General features: G+C 49.4%; 1 long non-coding RNA gene across 1 annotated transcript; it reads right to left on the bottom strand.

Moving 5' to 3' along the window:
• Nucleotides 1–239: 239 nt before the first annotated feature.
• LOC144457151 (uncharacterized) lies at nucleotides 240–11,560 on the bottom strand. The gene is made up of 3 exons (XR_013486511.1): nucleotides 11,409–11,560; nucleotides 8,594–8,697; nucleotides 240–5,185 (listed from the first exon to the last, which is right to left on the bottom strand). It is a non-coding gene; the product is annotated as an uncharacterized LOC144457151 (long non-coding RNA).
• Nucleotides 11,561–12,437: the final 877 nt, after the last annotated feature.

The raw sequence follows: 12,437 nt of genomic DNA, 5'->3' as shown, positions 1-12,437 counted from the left end.
TTTTGTTTTGTTTTGGCCTTTTTTTTGGTGAGGCAATGGGGTCAAGTGACTTGCCCAGGGTCACACAGCTAGGAATCAGGGGTTAAGTGACTTGCCCAGGATCACACAGCCACGAAGCGTCAAGTGTCTGAGGCCGGATTTCAACTCAAACAAAAGTAATTTTAAAAAAAAAAGCATCACAAAACCATTTTAGAAAGAGGAAACAGTGCAAGAGTGGGGGGGAGAAAAATGCTTGATAATTGAAGAAGTAAAATTTAATTTTTTTTTCCAAAGGAAAGAGCATTAACAATGGAATCATCAGGCCTGGGTTTGAATGGTCCCCGTCCTTCAGGACCCAGCACCAGGCTAACCTCTTCGACGAAGCATGGTGCCTGGATTTGGACCTGCAGTTGAATCTCAGCCCTGCTGAAGTCATCTGCATGACCTTGGGCAAACCACTTCCTTTCTCTGGGACTCCATTTGCTCATCTGTACGGTTATAGAGAAGGTCAGGTTGGATGTTTCCTGAGCTCTACAGTGCTTCTTGTGTGAGCCTAATTTCCTGTCCTGGACATTAGAGGCTGGAATATTGTCCATCCCCCCATCGGTTTCTGAGATGCCGTGAGGGTCCCTCTCCATCCTCCTCTCCTTCCTTCTCCCGGTCTTCCTCCTCCTCCTCTTCCCGCCGTGCCTGGAACGCTCTTCCTCTTCACCTCTTCTTATTTGTCCTGGCTTCCTCCAGGGCTCAGCCCAAATCCCATGTTCTTCTCATTGGTGGGTTCTTCCTGGAACCTCCATTGTGAAGATGGGCCCCAGATCTGCATCTAACTGTCCAGACTTTACCACTATGTCCCCCTGTGGGTCTTGGTGGATAGGTGTCTCTGAATTGTAGAATGGGCTGAAAAGCAAACCGAGGGGGTCTGCACAGGGTATATGCTATAATGGTGTCATCCGTGTGGAGGACATCAGGGAGCTGCTTCTGGGAGAGTCGGGAGGACTGGAGCCCATGGGGAACATCTGGAACTGGGGGGTGGGAAGACCTTGTCCCATTGGTGAAGAGCTGGACTTTGGAGAGGCCAGAGAAAGGGCCTGGATTTGCACCAGCATTCACATCTAAGTGAGTGAGTGAGGTGATGCCTTCACTCAAGGCTTCTGGTGAGAGAACCATGTCATGAGGGGAAGGGCCTTGAGGCCTTCTTCTTTCTTCTCCCCCAGGGCCAGATAGACTTCCCCTGGGAAATGGGGCCCCCGTGGCTTTTTTGTTCATTCTTTTTCATTCTAGGAACAAGGAGTAGAGCGCCTGACCTGGGGAGTTGTAAAGCCACCAAAACTCGGGAGTCCAGGGGACTAGGAGAGGTTGTTACAGCCAGCCTGGCATCAGGAAGGGAAAGGAAGGGGACCAGCATTTATTAAGGGCCTCCAGTGGGCCAAGCACTGTGCTCAGCACTTTACAAATATCTCGTCTGCTCCTCGCAACAACCCTGAGAGTGAGGTGCTACTGTCATCCCCGTTTTTGAGTTGAGGACCTGAGCAGAAACACCAGTTAAGTGACTTGCCTAGGGTCATACAGCTGGTAAGGCTCTGCAGTGACCTTCAAGACTACAGCCCACAGAAGATGGCAGCAATGCCATCTTTGGACATGAATTTGGTGGGACTAATGCTATGTATGAACCGAGTTAAATCTTGAACCTAATCCCGCCACAGAGACCAAGATGGTGGCAGAGGGGAGACTATGCCCCCAGTGTGTTGAGAGAGAAAACCACATGTGTGCTATCTGTGAAATGAAGAAAAGCCAATGGGCATTAGCTGGTTAAATGGAACTGGCAAGCTGGCTGCTGGCCCCTCAAACTAGGGGGAGCACAGCCAGCTCAAGTCAAAGGCAAAGGAAAGAGGCACTCGCAGACACCTCAGGGCGCCCAGGTGTCCTGACGGCACCGACGGGCCTAGCCCAGAGCTCCTGGGGCCAGAGTCAAGCGCATCCCGGAAGGAAGGGGCCCGCTGTGAAGGGCCTTCGATGCCAAGTGGAGGATTTCATGTTTGATCCTGGAGATGGTTGGGAGCCACTGAAGAGTCCTGAGGAGGGGAGGGGTCTTCTGGCTTTAAGAAAATCGCTTTGGCAGCTGCCATAGCAGAGTTTTTAATGGGAGTAGAATTGTTTATTTCGGTCTTGGTGCTATTCTGAATCCTCCCCCTTTGGGCTTTCACTTTCAATGGTTAAATAAGGAGATCAAGGATTTCTAATACACTATTGCATCTCCCTTTCCATTCTGCACCTTTGCTCTTTGTGGTCTTTACTTGGGGGAGATGATATTCACATTTGCTACTGTGTGTGCCAAGGAGATATCCGTGTGAACCTCCACACCTCTCCGAGGCTCTTTGGCATTTTTCTTAAGTCACTTCCGCCATGGTGGTATTGAATGCCTCTCTTAGGAGAAGAGCCACACTTATAACCCTAGATAGCTCCACCTTTCCTCTTACATTCAGTCCCAACCCTGGCAATGGCTGTAGTATATACTGTTGCGTGCACATCTGGGAATGTTCTTACAGTTGCTGTCCAAGACTGTGGGAGAAAGGGCTCGATCAGAAGCAGAACCTGAACCCAGCTCCCGCTACCTCCACGGCCAGCTCTCTGTCTCAATTACGCTCAGTCTGCCTCTACCTTTTTTTTCATATACATTCCAAGGTCAAATAGAAATAATTTTTTGAATTGCAGCTTTTCTTCCCTTTGAGGGGCATCTTGGTATAATGGCTAAGGTGCTGGAATTGGAGCCATGAAGACCTGAGTTCCAATCCTGCCTTGTACACTTACTAGCTGGGTGCACATAACTTAATCACTCTCAGCCTTCATTTCCTAATAACAGCCCCCTCCTCACAGGGCCGTTGTCAGGATCAAGTGAGATGGTGTGTATGATGGTTTGGGGCTACAAAATGGCAGCTGTTATTAGTATTCAAGTTGTTATAGAAAATACCAGCTTTTCTGAATTACCGTTTTGGGTAATACTTGGATTGTAACTATTAAGCTAGTTATTGTCCTAGCAGGCAGCTAGGTGGTGCCACAGTGGATAAAGTACCAGGCCTAGAGTCAGGAAGACTCATCTTCCTGAGTTCAAATCCGGCCTCAGACACTTACTAGCTGAGTGACCCTGGGCAAATCACTTAACCCTATTTGCCTCAGTTTCTTCATCTGTCAAATGAGCCAGAGAAGAAAATGGCAAACCACTCCAGTATATCTGCCAAGAAAACCCCAAAATGGGGTCATGAAGAGTTAGATACAAATGAAATAAAAACAACCAAAAAATCGGCCTAGCAGTTGACAAAAAAGACTTTTTCTTCACCCCACCGAAATCCAGCAGGAAATAGAGAGAGAATGCTTGCACCTGCTCTGAAGCCCCTCCTTTCCCCGTCATTAGCCACTTCCAAAAGCAGGCCACAGAACCTCCGTGTGGGCACCCAGCAGGCAGAACACGGCCTGTGCTCCAAGGATAACACTCCCATTCGCTAATGCCCCTGTCACATTAGGCCTCTGATCTCCTCCCAAAATCACTCAAGACCTTGGCTTTATTTTTTCCATCCATTTCCTTATTAGGTGGCAATTTTGGGGTTTGTGTTAAGTATAGATTTTCAGTGACTTCAGGTTTTCCAGCTTAACACTGGGCTTGGCTCATAGTAAGGGTTTAACTGAGGCTTTTCCAATCCATTTTCTCTCCAAGTTTAAATGCCAGGCATACATAGGTACTGCCTAAACGCGGGTCAGTTGATTGATTTGCAAGACTTTGGGGCCCTGCATTCTTTCTGGCCCTTGTTAGAACATTTCCTGTCTTACCAGGAGCACATCATTCCTACCTTTTAACAAGCTACAGAAATCTCAATCCTCCTCTCACCCGCCATCTTCTTAGCTGGCTGCTTGCTTCCTGAATCTACCTTTCTCTTCTGGAGTCCTCACCTTCTCTGGGAAACAGTGTCAAAAACGCCACCTACGGCCCTGAGGTCTCCTTGGCCAAGACTTAATCACATGTAGCAACACTTTCTAGGTGCCTCCTGGCACCTCCTCTGTGCCTGGGGGATCATCGAAGCGGGAGCAGGTATCTGGTTGGACCAGTCTTGGGAGGTTCTCTGGCACACAGTGGGCCCAGGCCTGGAAGGTAGCAGACCTCTCTTAGCATTATCAGGGGAAGAAATAGCTGCTTCAGCACCCCTGGACAGAGATTCACCCGGAGTAGACGGTGGAAGGAGCTCTGCCTATGCTGGTGGAAGACCTAGGCTTGAATCCTGGCTCTCCTGATTACTAACTATGGGACCCTGGACAAGTCTTTTCCCTTCTGAGGGCCTCTGAAAAAGGAGGGGATGGCACAGGGGGCCTAAGAGCTCCTTTTTTGTTCTGAACGCTCTACGATAACAATAGCTAATATCGGCTTTAAGGTTTGTAGAGAGCTTTATAAATATTTATTTTATCCTCACAACAATCCTGGGGGGCCAGGGATCATCTCCACTTCCCAGTTGAGGAAATTGAGGCAAAGGAGGTGAAGTGACTTGCCCAAGGTCACACAGCTAGTAAGGATCTGAGGACAGATTCAAACTCAGGTCTTCCTGATTCCAACTCCAGCACTCTATCCACTGTACCATTTAAGGTGCTGACAACAAGAGTTATAGAGCATGTTGATATTTGTAAAGGACTTTCTGGGCAGCGAGGTGGCACAGTGGATAAAGTGCCAGGCCTGGAGTTATGAAGGCCTGAGTTCAAATCCAGCCTCTGACACTTAGTAGCTGTGTGATCTCTAATCCTGTTTGCCTCAGTTTCCTCATCTGTAAAATGAGCTGGAGAAGGCATTGTGAACCACTCTGACAGCTTTGCCAAGAAAACCCCAAAGGGGGTCACAAAGATTTGGACATGACTGAAATGTCCCAATAACAAAGGATTTTACATATGTTACTTCATTCGACTGTGGGATCCTTGGAGGACTATTGTTTATTTCTTCCTCTTTGGAAACAACTTCAGACCTGTCTCCAGGGGCCACAAGGGTCCTTCTTCTCCCCTTTCTTCTCTTTTTCTTTCACCATGTGGCCTCCAGATTCCCTTTGGTTTCTTCATATCCCTCTTCCTTTTCCCACTGAAATCTTTCTTCCCTTCTTCCAACCCATCCTTTTCATTCTCCATAATGACCTGGAGAGCAGAGAAACCTCCCCGAGTCCTTTCTTCACCTTCTCTTCTAGAAAGGGAGGCAGATTGCAGAAATCAAAGTCACTGGGCTCTGGCAGAAAACCCTCCCCCAAGCGGTTTACTCCCCAATCCCTCGGACTCTCCACTCTTTGTCATTCTTTATAATAATAATATAAATGTATAAGTGTAAATACCATAAATGCATAAATAATATAAAATAGAATAGAAATACTAGCTGTCACTTCTACAACACTTTAAATCATGCAAAGTGCTTTTTACATGGTATTTCATTTCATCCTTATAATGGCCCTGTGAGGTATGATTGCTATGATTATCTTTATTTTTCAGGTAGGGAAATTGAGGCCCAGAGAGGTTAAGGTGACTTGCTCAGGGTCTTACAGCTAGGAAGTGGCAGGATTTGAACTCGGGTATTCCTGATTCCAAGTCTACTTGGACTTAGCTGTCAAACTCATTTTCTAGAGGAGGAAACCGAGGCACAGAGAAGAGGCTGTAGTAATAGTAAATAAGTGAGGAGGTGCTGTTGAAGCTCAGGTCTTTGCTGCCAAGTCCGGCGCTCTGCCCACCTCTCAGTGCTGCCTCTTGAGGGGTCTTGAATCTGCCATTCCTTAACTCAGGAAGGCTTCTTGGAATACTCCTTTTCAATGAGATTTTGAAGGAGGGGTGGGATGGTATTCTTGGCTGCCAGGACAAGCAGAGACTTGTGCTTGGGGCCTAGAGACACACAGGAGGCCTAAGAAAATCAGGCAGCCAGCCTGGAGAGAACATGTCCCGCTCCCCCTCCTTTGTGGAAATGGGGGGGGGGTCACATCAGGCTGTTTTTGTCCCATGCAAATGTGGGATCCACGGAAGGGGGAGGGAAGAAAAGGGGGAATCCACTGAGCTAACCCTGAACCCTGAAAGGCCGTTCCAGGAGAGCACAAGGGTCCAGCAGATTCCCCCACCGAGAGAGGCCAGGGATAGACTCCCTGGGGCAGTGTGGTCCCACAGAGAGAGGGCCAGATAGTCAAATGACCTGGATTCAATTCTTGGTTCTGTCACTTTGGAAAAGTCACTTCATCCATCTGACCCTCAGTTTCCTCATCTGTAAAATGGGAGCAGAGTTCATGTTCAATGACCCCTGAGATCTTTTCCAGATCTAAATCATCTTATGACTGTGTCTGTCCTCCAGGGACAGGCCTGGCAAAGTTAGAGATTTGTGCTTGAAGACCTTCAATTAAGGAATGAAGGTTGCTGCTACCTGCATCGGTGAATGGACAGCTCTTTGTAAAGTTCTTGGCACCCCCTTCTGTTTTTGCTTTATTTGCTATCCCTGGGAACTCTCGTGTGCATTGCCGGCTCCACTTCTTCCTCCCCACTGATATAAGACACATATGAGATGGCACTTTTTGGGGGCTCACATCATTCCCTTCACTCTTCCTCTGGGTGACCCATTTCCCAGCTGTGAGGTATAGTGCAAAGAGGACAGCATTTGATGCTGGGTGACATGGGTCTAAATCTTGGCTCTGCCAGTTTGTGTGTGAGCTTGGGCTTGGCACTTAACATTCTTAGGCCTCAGTTCCATCCCCCTCCCTGTAAAATATGAGTGGGACAAGATGGCGCCAGAGGTCCCTTATGGCCCTACAGTTACGAAGCTATGGCTTTGGGCTCCTGGCAGCCAGGTACCTTCCCAGAGACTGCCCCAAGGACACCATTCTCCCCTTAGCTCATTAGGCCCCCACCCAAGCTTGATCTAGTAAATCTCCAAATACAGCTTGTTTCTGGGTCTCCATAACCATGAATGACTGACACATTCAGAATACCAACTCAGTGGCTGGGTGGAGGATGGATTGGAGAGGGGAGAGGCTGTACACAGGGAAACCAATTAGGAGCCTCTTGCTGGGGTAATGAGGGCCTAAAGAAGGGTGGTGGCTGCATGAGTGGAGAGAAGAGGATGGATACTAGGGATTTTGTGTGGGCAGAAATGTCAAGACCTGGTGACTGATGAGATCTGGGGGGAGAGGGAGAGTGAAGAGTGAAGGGTGACTCCAAGGTTGTGAGCCCGGGCCACCGGAGGGTGGTGTGGTTGGGAGGAGGGCAGGATGTGGGGGGCGGGGGAAAGATGCTGTTGAGTGTGAAATGCCTCTGAGACATTGAGCTGGCAGGCAGCTAGAGCTGTGGGCCTTGAGCTCAAGGTGAATGGAGTAAGGCACACCATGGAGTCTGAGGAGGATGGTGGGAGTGAAGGGGGAGAGTGCGGGTGCATCTTGGGCCACAGCCCATCCCGAGGCAGCAAAGTCTTGGGGAACTGGAGCGAGGACACGTGGTTGGTTTCATGTTGCACAAAGCAGGGGGATGTGCTAGTGACTCTGGGCCTACAAGAGCAGGCGTGCGGGTGCTGGCTACCTAGGCTGCCCAAAGGCTTGCATCTAGGGTGGGCTCTATCCCCATTTATACTGTGCGTTCTTTGGGGGCAGGGACCAGGCCTCCACTGAATCCAGGAGGAACCTGTTCTTTCAGTATGATCTGGCACTTCCCTGAGGCGTTACATCCCAAGAAGGCCAAAGACAAAAAGAAAGGCCCCAAATGTTCCAAAATAATAAGTTGGGGTTTTTTTGTAGTAGTAGCAGAGACTTGAGAGAGAAAGTGGCTACCCATCAAGTGGAGAACGGTTGGATAAACTGTATCATATTAATACAGTGACATGTAATTGTGCCATAAGGAAAAATGAACATGTAGAATTCAGAGAAACATGAGAAAAGTTATATGAACTGATGCAGAGCAGAGACAAGTGGGACCAGCGGAACAACACGCACAGTCACCACAAGGCAGCACAACGCAGATGAATTGCAACAGCCAGTTTTTGTTCCAGAGGACAAAGGATGAAGCGTACCTCCCTCCTCTTGTAAAGAAGTGGCCTACTGTGGGTACAGAATTCTGTACATACCGTGAGAAGCAGCCATTTTGTTTGTAGCTTTGACATAACTATTTTTTCTTGGTTACTAAGTGTCTAAAAAAATGAGGATAGTATAAAAAAAAAGAACCCTAGAAAAAGCCGTCTAAAGTGATAAGGCTTCAGGCATCAATAAAACTTTTTTTTTTTTGGCAAGGCAATTGGGGCTAAGTGACTCACCCAGGGGCACACAGCTGGTAAGTGTCAAGTGTCTGAGAGCAGATTTGAACTCAGGTCCTCCTGACTCCAGGGCCAATACTCTATCCACTAATAAAATTTTTAAAAATACATATGTGCTCCAGGTAACTCAAGTCAAGCTCACTGGCCTATAGTTTGAAGACTTAATTGTCTTCCTTTAAAAAAAATCAGGACCTTTGCTCTTCTCAAAAACTGAGATCCCTCCCCTCCTCTATAAACATGACCAAGATGGTGGACGATGTGTCTCATCCGCTGGTTCTTTCAGTCCCTGGGTGTATGTTTTACCTCATCACAGTAACTAGAACTCACCAGAGACAGCCAGGAGTGCTTTCACACCTCCATCCTCTTCCAGGGCCTCAGCTCCTGGTCTGCCATTTTTCAGTTCTGTCTTTTCTGGTGCAAAGACTATTCTCCTTGGCAGAGAAAGCAGAAAGTAAATGAGAACTGAGCAGCTTTGCCTTTTCTCCATGGTCAGTTGTCATTGTCCTATCCAAACAAAGTAGCCTTTCTTTGATTCTGTTTTCTCTCTCTCTCTCTCTCTCTCTCTCTCTCTCTCTCTCTCTCTCTCTCTGTGCCTCTGTCTCCCTCTCATTCTCTTTCTCTCTGTCTTTCTCTGCATCTCTCTGTCTCTCTCTCTCATTCTCTCTCTCTGTCTCTGTCTCTGTGTGTGTGTGTCTCTGTCTCTCTCTCTCATTCTCTTTCTCTCTCTTTCTCTATGTCTCTGTCTCTCTCATTTTCTCTCTCTCTGTCTCCTCTCTCTCTGTCTTTCTGTGTCTCTCTCATTCTCTGTGTCTTTCTCTGTGTCTCTGTCTCTGTCTCTCATTTTCTCTCTCTCTCTCTCTCTCTCTCTCACACACACACACACACACACACACACACACACACACACTCCCTCTGCTCATTCAGGCTTTAGAGCTCCTGATGTTATTCTTTTTAGTGGAAATCAGAGGGCCTCAGTCCAAATCACAGCTCTTCTTCTTATTACCAACGTGACTTTGAACAAGTATCTGTTTGTAGTTTTTTGTTTGTTTGTTTTTTGCTAGGCAATGGGGTTAAGTGACTTGCGCAGGGTCACACAGCTAGTAAGTGTTATGTGTCTGAGGTCAGATTTGAACTCAGGTCCTCCTGAATCCAGGGCCGGTGCTCTATCCACTACACCACCTAGCTGCCCCTAGTATCTGTTTGTATCACCAGGGCTTAGCACAGTGCCTGACACATATTAGGCACTTGATAAATGTTTATTGGATTAAGTAGAACTCCTCCTCTCTGGCTTCAGTTTCCTCCCCTGTAAAATGAGGGTGTTGATCACATGGCACCTGAGGTCCCCTCCAGCTCTAAATACAGAATCCTTTTCTGCCCCTGTGTTTTCATGATGTGTTAGACAATATTCAACCTAGCATAAAGGATAGAAAGCTGACCTTGAGGAGACCTGAGTTCAAGTCTTGCCTCTGACATATCCTAACTGGGTGATTTTGGCAAGTCTCTTGTCTCTGGGCAGCTCTTAAAAACAGTATGTTTAAGAGAAGGGGCTGCCCTGGGCTCATAGAGGGGGCTCAGAGCTCTCACTAAAATCACAGATCAAATCCTTATCCTGTGACACCCAGCCCGCCTTCCTCCCTTCCTCCCTCCCTCCCTCCCTTCCTTCTTCCTTCCTTCTCTCCTTCCCTCTTTCCTTCCTTCCTTCCTCCCTCCCTTCCTTCTTTCCTTCCTTCCTCCTTCCCTTCCTTCTTCCTTCCTTCTCTCCTTCCCTCTTTCCTTCCTTCCTTCCTCCCTCCTTCCCTCTTTCCTTCCTTCCTCCCTCCCTCCCTTCCTTCTTTCCTCCTCCCTCCCTTCCTTCTTTCCTTCCTTCCTCCCTCCCTCCCTTCCTCCCTCCCTCCCTCCCTTCCTTCCTTCCCTCCTTCCTTCCTTCCTTCCTCCCTCCCTCCCTTCCTTCTTTCCTCCCTTCCTCCCTCCCTCCCTCCCTCCTCCTCCCTCCCTCCCTTCCTCCTCCCTCCCTTCCTTCCCCCTCCCTTCCTTCCTTCCCTCTCCTTCCTTCCTCCCTCCCTCCTCCCTTCCTTCCTCCCTTCCTCCCTCCCTCCCTTCCTCCCTCCCTTCCTCCCTCCCTCCCTTCCTCCCTTCCTCCCTCCCTCCCTCCCTCCCTTCCTTCTTTCCTTCCTCCCTCCCTTCCTCCCTCCCTCCCTTCCTCCCTTCCTCCCTCCCTCCCTTCCTTCCTTCCCTCCTTCCTTCCTCCTCCCTCCTTCCTCCCTTCCTCCCTCCCTCCCTCCCTTCCTTCTTTCCTTCCTCCCTCCCTCCCTCCCTTCCTTCTTTTCTTCCTTCCTCCCTCCTCCCTCCCTTCCTTCCTTCCTCCTTCCTTCCTCCCTCCTCCCTTCCTCCCTTCCTCCCTCCCTCCCTCCCTCCCTTCCTTCTTTCCTTCCTCCCTCCCTCCCTCCCTCCCTTCCTCCTCCCTCCCTTCCTCTCCCCCTCCTTCCCTTCTTCCTTGCTTCCTTCACCCCTTCCTCTCTTTTTCCTTCCTCCCTTCCTCCTTCTCTAAATGTCTTTTAAAACTTGAGGCGGGTGGCTGAGCTCCTTTAGCGTCCACACCAGCCTCTTTCGTCGGTTCTGCCCCGTCCTCCTCATCGGGATGAGTTCTTTCTGCATCTCAGAATTCCATCCCAGACGTCTTCCCGCCTCCAGGGCTCAGTGTTGCTGACGTATCTGAGTCCCATAACAACCTACTTCATCACGCCTGACCTTCACAGAGCGCTTCAAAGCTGGCAGAACGCTTTGCAGACGCCGCGGAGAAGCGCAGCGGCGTTTGCGTGTACACTATGTGCTCGCACAGCGTTTGGCGCACAGTAGGCATTTACTAGATCCTGGCTGATCGATTGGCTGACTACCGCACTTAGCACAGCGCTCTGCAATTAAGAGGCGCTCTGTAAATAGGTGCAGACGATTGGGATGGGGCTACGCGCTCACCACAAAAGGTTTTAGGGCAAAGAGGAAAGCCCGGGGAAACTCAGCCGCTCAGGATGGTTAAGCCCCGTCTGTAAAACTCACTCTGCACCTTCTTAGAAGGACGTGCCGGCACGCAGGGAGTTTCCTAGGATTTTCTCAAGAAGCTCCGGGTGGGGCCTTTCAGTCATACCTTGGGGACTCAGGAGTCCGTCTTAAAGCCACAGCTCTCTGAGGGACATCAGGCTTCCTCATTCCTTCACTCACAAGCCTTGATGTGTGCACAGCAGGGTGACTGTCATGGCTGCAATGTTCCTCCGCATCTCCATCCGCCAGAAACCTTCACATGGAGCCCTTCCTGTGGGGGCCTTTCCGCATCCCCTCACACCCTCTCCTCTTGCTCTCCTGTTAACTCTCTAGCGGCTGGCTTCTGACCTATTCAGTCTTCGCCCATTCAGTGGAAACCGCGTGCTCCAGAACAACCGCTGTAGTTACTAGTTGCCAAATGCAGTGGCCTTTTCTCAATGCTCACTCTCCTTGACTCTCAGCAGCCTTTGACGCTGTCCATCACTCTGTCCTCCTTGGCACTGTCTTCAGACACCAGCTCTCCTGGTTCTCCTCCTACCTCTCTGACGGCTCCCTCTCTGTCTCCTTTGGTGGATCCTGTCCCAAATCACACCCTCTACCCGTAGGTGCCTCCAGGTCTCTGTCCTGGGCCCTCTTCTCTTCTCCCTCTGTACCGTTTCACTGGGTGACGTCATCAGCTCCCGTGGATTCAATTCTCATTGCTACGCTGATGTTTCACACATCTACTTATCGTCTCAACCTTTCTGCTGACCTCTGGTGTAGTTGTCTGTTAGACATCTCAGACTCGATGCCCTGTAGATGTCTTGAACTCAACATGTCCAAGGCTGAATTCATTATCTTCCCCCCAATCCTCCCCACCTCCTACCTTCCCTATGACCATGGAAGGCAGCACCATCCTCCTGGCCCCCTGAGTCAGCCATCCTGGGCTCACCATGTCCAATCTGTTGTCAAGGCCTGCTGGTTTCACTTTTGCAATGTCTCTCAAGGATGTCCCCTTCTCTTCTCTGACACCTCCCGCTCTGGTGCAGATCTTCATCTGTTCACACCTAGAGAGGAGGTGGGCGGACCTCCCCCCTCCCAAGGCTCTTACAATAGTAATTATAATACTATTCGGTAGTAACTGTAATAGCCTGCG

The sequence above is a fragment of the Phascolarctos cinereus genome, unplaced genomic scaffold, assembly GCF_003287225.1.
Source record: "Phascolarctos cinereus isolate Bilbo 61053 unplaced genomic scaffold, phaCin_HiC Scaffold_4;HRSCAF=312, whole genome shotgun sequence".
NCBI lineage: Eukaryota > Metazoa > Chordata > Mammalia > Diprotodontia > Phascolarctidae > Phascolarctos > Phascolarctos cinereus.
Note: the sequence above shows the minus strand (reverse complement) of the source record. Positions and strands in the feature narration are given on the sequence as shown.